At 44.2% G+C, this 15,076-nt stretch overlaps 1 long non-coding RNA gene across 1 annotated transcript in view; it reads left to right on the top strand.

Annotated features, from left to right (window-relative positions):
- The first annotated feature begins 3,672 nt into the window (after nt 1–3,672).
- Nucleotides 3,673–15,076, top strand: part of LOC123634925 — a 39,290-nt gene continuing 27,886 nt past the window's right edge. The window contains exons 1-2 of the long non-coding RNA XR_006734012.1: nt 3,673–5,145; nt 5,986–6,056. This is a non-coding gene — a long non-coding RNA (uncharacterized LOC123634925). The remainder of the gene's footprint in view (nt 5,146–5,985; nt 6,057–15,076) is intronic.

The raw sequence follows: 15,076 nt of genomic DNA, 5'->3' as shown, positions 1-15,076 counted from the left end.
TCTTTTGGGTGTCACAATTAGGGACATAAAAATCAATACACTCAACATAAACTCATCTGGGTTAAACCAAGATAAATTGGCAGCATCTACACTGCAAATGGCATCCTGTTGTCTGACATTCAGCTGACTTTTTCCGGTTGCTGCTCTTACTAGATGAGGAAGAAGTCCTTGTTTAGGGAGTAATGTGTTTTAGGCTTCGACTGTGTCCCTGGTGGAAGATGGGTAGAGACACACATGTCCTTCCTCAGCCTCCTGGGATGCTACCGAGCCTTGGATGCTCAGTAGAATCTCCAGGGAAGCTAAAAAAATACTGATACGCAGGGCGCACATTCTGGGCCAGTTAAATCCAAATCTCTGTGGGTAATTCGAATTTACTAAAGAATACTCTACCTGATATAGTATTATTAAAAAGCTTACCAGATGGTTTAATTATACAACTGAGGTTGGAGAACCTTCCACTGTTCTAAAGTCAGTTTCTCCAGCCCCTGCACCTGATAAATGGGGCTTTAGTTTGAATTATCTGTATCCAGCCTGTTTTTCTGGGCGTGTTGGCTGCAACTGGCTTGCGGGAATTAGCGTTTCAGAGAGCATGGAAGTCTTAGGGGTCCAAACCATAACCGTGAAAGAGATAGTTTAGCATGTCGGAATGCCTTGCAGCCTTGCTCACTCAGTATACCTAGGAGTCGAAGTTTCCTTGCTCTAGGTTACGGTGCCATAGCAGAGAACTGACAGAGCTCCCCAAGGACCTAAAGTATTTATAACTCTTACAGTATTTCTGCAAGGTGAGCTTTGCTGCCAGAGGCCTGAGTTAGGGCCGCTAAGTCACTGGGCACAGGAGTCTGGCACAGCTGCTGCAGGCTGCTCAGGAAAATAGTTCTTAGCGCGGAGCTAGAGGGATTCAGGTGTCCTTCCCAGAGATCAGAAAGGAGCAAGGCTACTCAGGCTACTCCTCCTGGTTTGTGATATTTTGCAGATGAGTCAATTAAGACCTTTTATTAATAAAAGATAAATTTATTGAGGTATAATTGGCACACTGTAAACTTCGTCTGTTTTAAGTATACAATTCAATGAGTTTTAGTAAATTTACAGAGTTGTGCAGCCATTACCACAATCTAGTTTTAGAATATTTCCATCACCCCCAAAAGATCCCTTGTACCTATTTGCAGTAAGTTCCTGCTCCCAGTTCCAGATCCAGGCAACCAAGAGTCTGCATTCTCTTTCTCTAGTTTTGCCTTTTTTGGATATTTCATATAAACGGAGTCACGGCCAGGCGTGGTGGCTCATGCCTGTAATCCTACCACTCTGGGAGGCCGAGGCGGGTGGATCGCTCGAGGTCAGGAGTTCGAGACCAGCCTGAGCAAGAGTGAGACCCCGTCTCTACTAAAAATAGAAAGAAATTATCTGGCCAACTAAAATATATATAGAAAAAATTAGCCAGGCATGGTGGCTCATGCCTGTAGTCCCAGCTACTCGGGAGGCTGAGGCAGTAGGATCGCTTAAGCCCAGGAGTTTGAGGTTGCTGTGAGCTAGGCTGACGCCACGGCACTCACTCTAGCCTGGGCAACAAAGTGAGACTCTGTCTCAAAAAAAAAAAAATAAACGGAGTCACACAATATATAGTCTTTCATGTCTGGCTCCTTTAATATTTCTGAGGTTCATCCATGTTGTAGCATATATGAGTATATTGTCTCCCTTTTTTTTCTGAATTGTTCATTGTGTGGATATGCCTCTTTATATTTACTCATTTATCAGTTAATAGGCATTTGGATTGTTTCTACTTTTTGGCTGTTATGAATAATGCTGCCATAAACATTGTATAGAAGTTTTTGTGGAGACATATGTTATCATTTCTCTTGGGTAAGTAGCTAGGGGTAGACTCTTTGGGTCGTGCAGTAAGTTTATGTTTAACTTTTTAAGAAACTGCCAAATTGTTTTCCAAAGTGGCTATTCCATTTTATATTCCCCCCAATAATGCATGAAGGTTTCCAGTTTCTCCACATCCTCATCAGCTCTTGTTATTGTCTGTCTTTTTGATTCTGGTGGGTATGAAGTAGTATCTCATTTTTTTTAAACAAAAATAATGTTCATATTTTATTAAAAGAATGGGTGAATTTTCAAGAATGAAGTCTAAAGGATTGTCAGAGTAACAGATTTCTTTTTCATTTTTTAATTTTTTTAAATTTCAGCATATTACGGGGGTACAAATGTTTAGGTTATGTATATTGCCTTTGCCCCACCTGAGTCAGAGCTTCAAGCAGGTCCATCCCCCAGACAGTGTGCACCGCACCCATTAGGTGTGAATATACCCATCCCCTCCTCCGCCTCCCATCTGCCCGACACCTGATGAATGTTGCTACTATATGTGCACTTAGGTGTTGATCAATTAATACCAATTTGATGTTGAGTACATATGGTGCTTGTTTTTCTATTCTTGTGATACTTCACTTAGTAGAATGGGCTCCAGCTCTATCCAGGATAATACAAGAGGTGCTAGATCACCATTGTTTTTTGTGGTTGGGTAGAACTCCATGGTATACGTATACCACATTTTATTAATCCATTCATGTATTGATGGGCACTTGGGTTGTTCCCACATCTTTGCAATTGTGAATTGTGCTGCTATAAACATTGTAGTGCAGATGTCTTTTTTATAGAACGTCTTTCTTTCCTTTGGGTAGATGCCCAGTAATGGGATTGCTAGATTAAATGGTAGCTCTACTTGTAGCTCTTTGAGGTGTCTCCATATTACTTTCCACAGAGGTTGTACTAGTTTGCAGTCCCACCAACAGCATATGAGTGTTCCTATCTCTCTGCATCCATGCCAACGTTTATTGTTTTGGGACATTTTTTATAAAGGCCATTCTCACTGGAGATAAGTGATATTTCATTGTGGTTTTGATTTGCATTTCTCTGATGATTAGAGATGTTGAGCATTTTTTTTCGTATGTTTCTTGGCCATTAGTCTGTCTTCTTTTGAAAAGTTTCTGTTCATGTCCTTTGCCCACTTTTTGATAGGGTTGTTTGATTTTTTCTTGCTGATTTTCCTGAGTTCTATATAGGCTCTAGTTATCAGCCCTTTATCAGATGTGTAGCATGCGAATATTTTCTCCCATTCTGTAGGTTGTCTGTTTGCTCTTGTGATAGTTTCCTTGGCTGTGCAGAAGCTTTTTAATTTGATCAGGTCCCATTTATTTATTTTTGTTGTTGCTATGATTGCCTTTGGGGTCTCAGCAACAACGAAAATAAATAAATGGGACCTAATCAAATTAAAAAGCTTCTGCACAGCCAAGGAAACTATCACGGTTTTAATTTATATTTCCCTAATGATGAATAATGTGAGCATATTTTCATGTGCTTATTGGTCATTCATATGTCTTCTTTGGCTAAATGTCTCTTCAAATCTTTTTCCCATTTTCAAATTGGTTTGTTTGTCTTATTATTTAGTTGTAAGAATTCTTTACATATTCTAGATAAGTACCGTATTATTAATTGATATATGATTTGTACATACTTTCTCTGTGGCTCATTTTTTCACTTTCTTAATGGTGCCTTTTGAAACTCAAAAGTGTTTATCTTGAGAAAGCCCATTTATCAATTTTTTTCCTTTTTGAATCATGCTTTTAGTGTTATAGCTAAGAAATATTTGCCTACCTAAGATAAAAAGGATTTTTTTCCTAGATTTTAGAAGATTATAGATTTTCTTCTAAAACTTTTATTGTTTTAGCTCTTACCTTTAGATATATGATTAATTTGGAGTTAATTTTTCTGTATGGTGTGAGCAGGGATCTATACTCATCTTTTTGCATGTGGATACTCAATGGTTCCAATACCATTTTTTGAAAAGATTATACTTTCCCCTTTTAATTTCCTTGGTGCCTTTGTTGAAAATCAATTGACTATAAATATAAGGAGTTATTTCCGGACTCTCAATTTTGTTCCAATGATTAATATGTTTATCTTTGTGGTCAATATGCTGTCTTGGTTACAGGAGCTTTATGTTAAGTTTTACAATTAGGAAATTTTTTTTTTCCCCAAATTGTTTTGGTTGCTCTGGGTCCTTTGCATTTCCACGTAAATATTAGAATTAGCTTTTCAATTTCTGCAAAAAAGGCTGCTGGAATTTTTTTGTGTTGTTGAACCTATAGATCACTGTGGGGGAACTACTGACACCTCAACAATATTGAGCTTTCCAATCCATGAATATGAAATGTTTCTCTATTAGTTTAGGTCTTATTTAATTTTAGCAATGATTTGTGGGTTTTGGTGTACAAGTCTTACACTCAATACCTTCTTGAGGGTTTGTGTGATCCTGCCAGGGAGACGTTTCTTTTTCTCAGAGGTCTCACTGAAAGCAGTGGAGAGAGAGCAGGAGGCAGTGTGCCAAGTGGGGAAGGACCAGCTCTGAGCTGCGGCAAGCCACGCAACCTCTCGCTGAAATGAGTGTAATGCAAATTATTTTGCTTCAAGGTTGTGAGGATTGGAGGTAACGTGTGGAAGGGACTTAGAAGAATGTCCGTATGCAGGTGTTCACTATTTGGTGCCTGAGCTCGTTGGCACCTGTGATGGTGATTATACAGCGCTGTGCGTGCCAATAAAGGGGACGGGGCCACGGGGGGAGTTGCAGCTCTCGGGACCCTCATCCTGCCACGGAGTCTCTTTGCAGCTCAGAGTGGGGGCTAGTGATGCACAGTAGAGAAGTGCATATTCCGTCTCATCTGATCTCTGAACAACTCATTGAGTTACCTGTCATCATCCACAGTTTACACGAAGAAAACTGGTGTTCAGAGAAAGAGTCAAGTTCCTGGGGCCACAGAGCTGGTAAGAGGCAGAGAAGGATTTGAACCCAGACTTGTCTAAGTTCAAAGTTTATGCTTTTCTGCTAGTCCTCACCACACCATGACCCCACAAGGTCTCATAAGGGAACCTGCAGGCAGCAATACATTCTAAGCAAGGCACATAACTGACTCCTCAACGGGCAATGGACACTGATACGTGATTAGTATGTATTGCTTATCTTTTTTCTTTTCTTCAGGCTCTCTCATGAGGTTGCAGTATCTTGCTCATCTTTGTTTCTTATTGTGTTAAAGGTTTGATTTAGCCTCAAGATTCAGGAAGGCAGTTATGACTCCCATTACCAAGGACTAGGTGAGCAAACCAAGCTGGTTCGTGAGGGGTGGTGATCATCGTGAGCAGTTACAAAAAGTCACCTGGTTATAGAGATTGAGATACAATGCAACCTTTGTCTCCAACTTTTAGTGTGATCTGACTTGAGTACCAAATTTCAAGCTACAAGGCTTTCATTTTCTCAGCTGTGATAGTCTGTGAGAGGAAGGTGGAGCTGTGGCAATGTGCGATTTCAGATCCAGAGCTGCAAATATCCTCCTGCTAGTTGCCCTGGGCCTGCTCAACAGCGGCACAACCACCAATGTGTGTTACCACACTCCAGCACTGGGCCTAAGTTGGTGGTTCATCAGCCTTTTCTTGCTTCCATGTGGGAGACCTAGGTTTGACTTCCAGGAAATTCCTTAATATGGCAATACAGAGAATGCATGGGCTTTGGAATCAGATGAATTTTTGTTCCGTTTCCATTATTTGCTTGCTTTGTCATCCTGGGAAATGTATTTAACCTGTCTGAGCCTCTCAGTTTGCTCATGTAAATGCTGCAAATAATTGTCATGAGGATTAAAATGAGAAAATGTCTATAAATCACTTATTAGTGCCAGGTATATAAGATGATCTAGACAAATAGTACTCTTTTCTCCTTTCTACTGGAGTTTGAAATAACTAGATCTAGTTTTAAAGAAATCTCACTGTGGACAAGTGTATTGGTCAGCCTTTGCCATGGTAAGAAACAGCCCCCAAAGCTCTGCAGTTAAAAAATTACATATATTTATTTTTTGCTCATGTCTCATGAGGGCTGAATCGACTGTGGCTTTGCTGGGCTTTGCTGAGCTGGGTTCTGTTCTTTGTATCTCTGCATTCCAGGACCTGGGTTGAAGGAGGATGTTGTTCTCATGGTGGAAGGCAGAAACCTAAGAGAGCTGAAGCCAACCCATGTAAGTGTATTTGAAGTTTTTGCTTTGGCCATGACATATGTCACATTTGCTCATGTCCATTGTCATATGGCCAAGCACAAGTCCATTGGTGGGGAGGTACACTTTGCCTAAAGGGAAACATGGTAGGAGCTTTGTAAATAAATAATGCAATTTACCCTAACAAGTAAGAATTATAATAGAGGCAATTCCTGGTAATCCAAGGATTAATCATTGTAAACGTGGACTATTGAGCCTTTTCATTTTTATCTTTCCCTTTGGCTGTGGCAATTGGTCGGCTTTTTCAGTTTTTCTTATTTCAAGCAGAGCTGATGAAAGATAATTTGTCAATGTCTGAGAAAAGATGTCCTGTTTTTCTTCTAACCTCTTATTCTCAGCTACGTGTGATTCGTCCTTCCCTCGTTTAAACGTTGGCATTCCTAAGGCTTTCACGGACCCCTTTCTCTTCTTCTTCTACGCTCTTTTCTACGGGGATCTCATACAGAACCATGGCTTTAGTTAACTACTCTCTGAAGACTCTTATTTCAACATGCTCAGCTCAGGTGCCTCAGAGCCCCAGACCCACACAGCCAGCTGTCTGCCTGACGCCTGCACCATCGTGTCTGCATAAATCTCAGTGCAGGGAAACCCAGCTGTGGTCACTCTAAGTGTACCCTCAAGGACTAGACCATCAGCCAGTCGTACATGTCGAACACCTAGAATTCATCCTTGGTACCTTCCTCTCCCTCACTCTCCTGTCCAACCCACCTGCAGGGTCTCTTGCCTTTACCTCCTGTGGGTCTCTCTGGCCACTTCTCCGCATCCCTACTGCCACCACCAAGCCACGACCCTCTTTCACCTGGACCCTTGCAATATCCTTCAACTGTCTCCCTACGTATTTTCTTTTTCTTTTCTAATCTATTCTTTGCACTACAGCTATAGTCATAGTAATTTTTTTTTTTTTGAAAAAAACTCAAACTTGGTCATATCTCCTTTTGCCTTTAAATTCTTCAACGGCTTTCAGTAGCTTTTAGGATAAAGACCAAAATCCTTTTCATGGCCACAGGGCCATACTGATTTGGCTTTTTTCTGTCTCTCCCATTTTATCTTGCCCGACTCTTGTTGCCTGTATTGTAGCTACAGTGTCTCTCCTTTCACATCCTTGAATGTTCCATGATCCCACCTACCCTGAGGATTTCGCACACGCTCCCCTCTGTTTGGAATGTTCTTACCCTGCCCTCCATTCGTGAAATCTCAGCTTAGGTGTCTTCTTGTTGATGCACTCCTCAGCCTCTCCAGGCTGAGAGAGTTGTTTTCTCTTTTGTGGTCTAAAAAGAGTTTATGTGTGCAGCATGCATTTTATACTGTTATTATTTGCTTATGTGACTCTCTGCCTGTGTTGCGAGATCTTAGGGTAGGGTTCCATCTCATTCTCTAAATAATTTTGAAAAATTATTTTAGGCCAGGCATGGTGGCTCATGCCTATAATCCCAGCACTTTGGGAAGCCAAGGCAGGGGGATCGCTTGAGGCCAGGAGTTCAAGACCAGCCTGAGCACCATAGTGAGATCCCATCTCTACAAAAAAATAAAAAAAAATAGCCAGGCATGGTGGTGTGTGTCCCGAGTCCCAGCTACTCAAGACGCTGAGGCAGAAGAATTGCTTGAGCCCAGGAATGCAAGGGTACAGTGAGCTATGATTGTACTACTGCACTCCAGCCTGAGTGACAGAGTGAGACCCTGCCCCTTAAAAAAAATTTTGCTTGTGTAGGAGGCTGCAAAAAAAAAAAAAATTCTTTTGATCTTAAATAAAATTATGCCACAGCCCATTCTTCTGATCTTAAATAAAATTGTGCCAAAGCCCAGTTAGGGCTTAGAGAAACCAAAATTCTCTGCTTAAAGAGCTCTTTTGGGCTAAACCCCATAAACACAAACAAGCATATAAATTTAGAGGTAAGAAGGATATCAGAGCTCTTGTTCACAACCTTTATTTTTACTAACAAAGAAGTTGAATCCTAGAGAGATGAAACGATTCACTTAAGGATTTGCAGCTGGCAGGTGTCAAGCAAGAACAAAACACGAGTCTTCTGAAGGATGGGTTCTCGTGTGTGGGGTACTAACCTGGCTCATTCTCTCCCCAAAGCCACCATTTTTTTGAGGACTTACTTGGTGCCAGGGATTACATTAAGTCTTTTATATACAGAATCTCTAAATTTGAGAACTACAAGCTGAGTTTTACCGCCATTTTAACTTGAGGGAAAATAAGAATAACAGGTGATAATGGGTTCAAGCCTCGTGCAGCTCGTGAGGAAATGCCTCACGACGTCAATAATATTTATCTTTATAGCGAATTCCTTTTTACTTGTCGTCTGTTGGGTGGGGTGAGGGTTAAGACTAGATCAGCCTAAGGAGATTTTCGCTGGAGACTGGTAATCCCTGAGAGGCTTTCTTAGCAAGAGACTTGCAAGGTTTCAGTGCTTCAGCGTAAAGCGGTTGCGATCCGGGTTCCTGTGAGACTGCGATTCGGGGAGCTCTCGGGGGTGTCTCCTGTGTGTGCTGCGTCATGCCCAGCTTGGCGGTAAAGAAGAACTTACGAACAACCTTTGAGGGAGATCAGATCGAAGGAATGCACCAGTTCTAATCTATTTGCCGATTGGGAATGAGCCAAGAGTCACTTAAATGAGTCCAGGGAGTGCCATGCAAGTAGACCCTAAGTTATACACCTGAGTGTATCGTTCTTAAGTGTTTGTCTCTTGGCCTAAATAATTGGCCTGCTTAAGAAACCAACGAGTCCGCACCGTGTCATTGTCTGACTCTTGTCAAACGCTTGGCATTGCCTGGAGATGTCCCCACATTCTCAGAGGTTCCTCTGTGCTCTTCGGTTGTCTCCGAACTGTTGTTGCCAGAGCTGATTGCCAGTGTACGGTCTCTGCCATCTGGCTCCTGGCAAAGAACGGATAATCCTTTTAAAGTCTTAATAGTAGTAGATGATGTGTTTGGCCTTAATTTCTAACATTAGCTTTTAGATAGACTGTGTCAAATCCACAGGTTTTGAATTTGAACCCTAGAGATGGAGAGCAGTTAGTGGGAAACAGGAAAGAGCTGAGAAGAGGATCGTGTAAAACCAAATTTGGAAAAATGAATTTTGTTCATTTCCCCAACATGGAAGTCTTCTCTGTACTGTGAGGGAGAATAGGTTGGTAGAGAAAACGTGAAACTTGGCGTCAGGAAGGCCTGCATTGCTGAACATCTGTCTCAGCTCTGCCAGGTACTTGCGCGTGAAATAGGGCAGCCGCTAATCTTTTTAAGCCTTAGTTTTCTTATCCACACAATGGGGACAGTATTATCCTTCAAAGTTGTGGAACAGCTGTGTGAGTTGGAAATCACTCTAAAAATACCAGCTAGTGTTCTGTGTGGAGCCCAGTCCTGTCTTCTTCCGGTGGGCTCTGTGTCTGCGGAAATGTGGGGAGGTGGGCGGGTGGGCACCGAAGGGCTGCTGTGAGCCACCTCAGCCCCATCGCGACCTGGAAGTCTCAGAGACGGCTGCTGCGACGACGAGCGGAGGGTCCTTCCTGCAGCCAGGGCTCTGCCTGCTTCTTCAGGCAAAGAGAGAAACCCCACCAGACGGGTGCAGGGAGGGGGGACCAGACGGTGCTTCCCCGTCGTCCCCTTTGCGAACCCCAAGTGCAGAAGGCTGAACTACCCACACACACTCCGCAATTAATGGCGCATTGTCGTCATTGTTCCACACCAGGCTCTTCTCTCACTTTATTCAATCCCCTTTACTCCTAATTCCCTCTCACCATTTCCTACATACACAGTCCTATAATGGCTTTAAAAGTGTATTTAAAATACAGCCTCTTTTCTGGTAGTCTCTGCTCTAAGTCTTGGGAGACATCAGTGAACAAAACAGGCAAACACGCCTGTCCTGGGAGCTTGCATTCCAGTGGTGAAGGTGGGGGTGGGAAGACAGTACTTACCACCTTGTAGACAGGGTTTAGTTTATTTATTACATTTGATTATCATCTAAGTTAAAAATTGAGCAAGGTGAGGGGGATGGAGCATGTATGTGTGTAGGGGTTGTGATCCTAGGCAGAGGGGACAGCCGTGCAGGGCTCTGTGGCAGCAGCAGGCCGGTGCAGTTGGCAGCAGCAGGGAGGCCGGTGGGGCTGGGGCAGGTGAGCAGTGGGACAGTGAAGGAGATGCCATAGGAGAGGCAAAGGGGGTGGCAGGGGCAGGGGCGGAGGCACAGCATAGAGGGCCTTGCAGTGAAGACTGGCTTTTGTTGGGAGGGAAGGAGGGAGCCGTTTCAGGGCTTTGGATGTAATAAGGGGTTCTCATTGTATTTCTCCCTTTTCCGACTCAGCGTTGTGTTCATGCATGTTGCTGTATGTACATCTAGTCAGTTGTTTCTAACTGTTGTACAGCAATCCATAAATGTTCCCTAGCCACTCATCCAACTCCCTGGCACCACAAGTAATACTGCAGGGGCCGTCCTCATCTGTGGACTTGTGTGACCATTTCTGTGGGAACACCCAGGAGCCGGTGGACTTGCTGGGTGGCAGGGTAGACGCACCAGACATTACTCTCGAGGCTAGCTGTGCCCGTTTGGGTTTCCTGTGGCAGTCCACGAGGGTTCCTGCAGCCCAGCATCCCTGACTCAGCGTGACGTTATCCGGATTTCAAATTTTTGCCCATCTAATAGGTGTACAGTGACATCTATTGTCTTCATTTGCATTTCTCTGGTATTACTAATGAGTGTGAGTCCTCTTCATATGCTTGCTAGCTTTTTTCGTTTGTTTGTTTTTCTTCTATAAATTGCCTGTTCATACTCTTAACCAATTTTTCTATTGGAGTTCTGCATTTTTCTTTTTGACTTGCAGGAGCTCCTTGTATGTTCTGGATATTATTCATAGTTGTTTTCAGAAGGGTAGATTTAGAGGTGGCTTTTGAGGCAATCTAGTCCAACCAGCTCATTTTATAGTTGGGGAGGTTGAGACTCAAGCAACGAAGTCACACATAATGGAAAAGCTGACACTTGAAATCAGCACTTTCCCACCGTATCCTGTGAAGTGGGAAGCCTTGCACGGAGGCAGGAATGACAGGAAGAGGTGGGCAGGGGCTGTAGGACTTTGCTGGTAAGTCACTCCCTGCATTTCTTTGCAGACAGAGGGGCCACTTGACCTGTAGGCCAAGGCCAGCTCTGGACCCAAGAGTCCATGAGGTTCTATCTAGGTCTAGTGACCATTTCTTGCTCTTATTCACACTGTCACTACCTTATTTCAGGACTTTATCCTCTTGTTTAACCAGTTTTAGTGTGTCTGAAGTTCACCTAGACAACTTATTAAAATGCAGATTACTGCCCCACCCCCTCCTGAGGATTGGAAGGACTGAGAGATCCTTAGGGTCTTGATGCAGGTGGCTCACGGGCCTTATCTGGAGCAATACTGCACCAAACAGTGTCACCAGCTCCCTGACTGATCTTCTGTATAATTATTTCATTACATATTATAATGTGATAACAATAGAAATAAAGTGCACAATAAACATAATGTGCTTGAGTCATCCATAAACCATCCTCCACCCCTACCCCTGCCCAGGTCCGTGGAAAAATTGTCTTCCACGAAAACAGTCCCTGGTGCCAAAAAGGTTGGGGACCGCGGCTCTAGTCACCGCCATTTGTCTTCGGGCTGCCAAACAGAGCTGCCATTCCCCCAGCACGTCTCTCTTTGTCATACCTCCCTGTTCTAGCCTTTACTGTCCATCTGAAATGCTCCTTCCTGTGGAAAATTTCATGATTTTTTTTCAAGACCTAGATCAAGCACGGTCTCCCCTAGAAAACCTTCCCTGTTTTTCTGGGAATCAAGCTGGGGGCCTGGTGCCAATGGAGAGACACGGCAGGTGGGGTGACCGTCCCGCCCACTGGCCCCGCCCTCTGTGATTCCGCTGCACGTCCCCTGTATAAGGTGGGCGCAGACACGTCTTGGAGGAAGGCAGCACACTGTGGACCAGCCAGTCTTTTCTTTTCATAACACCTTCACTTTCATCAAGTGTGTGTGCACATAGTTTATTTGAAGAGTCTCAGTTGTACATTTGTTATCCTGGGTTCCCACGTTTTCCCCTCTTCAGAGGCAAACACTTGAAACTCTTTTCGCTGATGCTTTTGAGAGCTCTGAAAATATGCTGGTATTGCTACTATTTGATTTTTCAGCGAGAGAATGAGGGTTTGGCCCTCCCTCCTCCCCCTTCGCCCTCCACGCCTGCCCCTTCCCACTTCCCACATGCTGTTGCTTGGCCAGTTTTTGCATCCAGGATGCTGCGTGGTGATTCTCAAATCAGAAATTTGGGCATATTTCTTAACTCCTTCTTCTTTTTCCTACTCCTCCCTCCATTCATTCTTCCCCCACCTCCCATATCCAGTTACTCATGGAATTCTGCCAGCTCTACCACTGACACGACCTCTTAAATTCACACAGGTCTCTGTTCCCGCAGCCTCTGCCCTTGGTCTGTCCACTCCTCTCCCCCTGGGATACCGTGACACTGCTCCTCTCTGCGTTTCCTGTCACGCCTCCTCCTGCCTCCTCTTCGCCTTACAGCCAGAGCGAGCTTTCTGAAACACAGATCAATTTGATCATGTGATTCTCATGCTTAAAACTCTTAAGACTCAGGAGAAAATTCGAGTCTATTATCCTGGTGGGGTAGAGACAACGCGTTGTTTCCCATAGCATTTTGTCTTCCTGGCTCACAGAGTGCATTTCCTTGCAGTGAGATTGGGCCACGTGAAACGTGAATGCAAGTGACATGCGTCACGTCCAGGCAGTTATGAGCTATGTCCCTACTGCCTGTCTTTTCTCTTCTGGAGTGGATCTCTGAGGTCGTGCTCTAGGTGCTGGAGCTACAGGGTGGAGGAGGGCGGCCCTGCCCACCTCAGACTCTATATGAGAGACAAATGAGTCTTTGTGGTTACCAGCCAATGAAACTCTGGGGTTTTTCTGTTAATGCAGCACAGCCTATCCTAACCCTGACCAACACGAGGTGTGTATAAGGCCCTTCAGGGTCTGGCCTTGCTTCTAGCATTTCTCTGCTCTTCCTTCCCTTAGACCCTATATTATATCTGTGATGACAGGCAGGCTCTGCCCCACCTCCAGGCCTTTCTACATCGTAGTTCTTGTTGCTTAGAATGTCTTTTGTCAGTCACCTCCTCTTTACCACTCTGTCTGGTGAATCTCAGCGCACCCCCAGCTTAGATGTCTCCTCCCCTGGGAACCCGGTTCCAAGACACCCTACTTTGTGTGTCTGCCCTTCACTCACCACTCGCTGCTCTCTCCTGAAATTGCCGTTGACCTGTGTCTGCACCAGACTGAACCGAAAGCTCCCTGAGGATCGCGACTCTGCCCCGTCTGCTGTGGTCTTCCTAGGGCTGGTCAGAGCGGGTGCTCCGTCCGCGTTTGTGAAATGAGTTATTGTTGGATGATCCAGGCACAAACTCAGGGGAGAAGCTATTGTGAAAACTTGCAATTCAGATTTCTTCTGCCAAGGCTTTCTTGGTAATTTGAATTCCTGAGATATAGGATTGATCAGTGGTTTGGAGGAAACAGTCTACAGGCAGAACTGGTTTGACTTCTGACCTTCTAGCTGTGTAATGTTTAGCAAGTTACTTAACTTCTTAAGCCTGAATTTCATGATCTAATAGGAATAATAACAATAATAGTGCCCATCTCATAGGGTGGTTGTGATGGTTCAGTGAGTTGTATGTATATAAACACTTACAAAAATGCCTGGCTTATAGAAGTGCCCAATAAATGTTAGATATATTATTTTTTTATAAAAAAATCTTAAATGCAAATATGGTATCCTGAATTGAACAGAAAAAAGGGCACTGGGGGAAAACTAGTGAAATCCAAATACAGTCTGGAGTTTAGTTCATAGTATTCTAATATAAGTTTCTTAGCTTTGATAAACATACCTCTGTAATGTGAGATAACATTAGGGAAACTGGCTGAGGGGTATATGGGGACTCTGTGCTATCTTTGTAACTGTTCTGTAAGTCTAAAATTATTCCATAATAAAAAGTTTATTAAAAGAGATTCTTATTATAATCGATACTCATTTTATTCTCACAATATCTCGATATAAGTACTGTAATGATTGTCATTTACAGATGCAGAACTGAGGTACGCAGAAGTTAAATAACTTCCCGTGGCCTCCCTCAGTTCAGGGTAGCACAGTAGGAATGTGTGATGGGCTGGGATTTACGTAGACTGCGATCATAAACGTTTATCTGTGTAAGGCACCACCCCATGTGCTGTGTCAATAGAGAATATTGAAGGCAGGTGATCTCTGTCCTCAAGGTCGTTACAGGTAGGCAGCCCAAGGTCACGCAGTTGAGGACCACTGCACTAGACAAACTGGGGGGCAAGTGGTGCTTAGAGTCACGTGCAGTTCACAGTGGAGGTGCAGAGGTAAACACAGCTCTGGTTGCGTTTAGGGACAGCCAGCTTCAAGGGTGGGGGTTTTGGTCTGAGTCTTCATTTGATCTGGGTGGAGAGGAAGGAACACCTGGAATGGAATGGGTCTCGGGGCCTCTGCTGCACCTCCCCTCTCTGCTCCCTTTCCCTTCCTCGGACCAGCCACGAGAGCTGGGTCACACATGTGACAGCTGGCCCTTCCGTTTAGCACGTCATGAAAAACAGCCGCTCATTGCGCACGGAGCATGGGCCTTGGCACCAGGCAGCCCACAGTTCCGCACTGGCTCTGTGCTTGTCAATTATGTGATCTTGAGGTGGTGACTTTGCCTCCCTCAGCCTCAGCAACATGAGGGTAACCACGGCCACCTGACCCGGTTGTGGTCGGGGTTACCCCACTGAGGAAATGGGTGTCAAGCGAGGTGTGATGCTGGGCCCCTGGTAAGGACTCACTAAGTGGCGGCCACCTCTGCGTGCCTCACTCCTTCATTTTATTCAAGGCTTATAGGATGAACCTTTGGTTATGTTGCTAAATATTTCCCAGGGAGGCAGCTTCACACAAAGGAAAGAGCCCGGACTTTG

This window comes from Lemur catta, chromosome 3, assembly GCF_020740605.2.
Source record: "Lemur catta isolate mLemCat1 chromosome 3, mLemCat1.pri, whole genome shotgun sequence".
NCBI classification, from domain to species: domain Eukaryota; kingdom Metazoa; phylum Chordata; class Mammalia; order Primates; family Lemuridae; genus Lemur; species Lemur catta.
The sequence above is the reverse complement of the archived record's forward strand: the minus strand, read 5'-3'. Positions and strand labels throughout refer to the sequence as shown.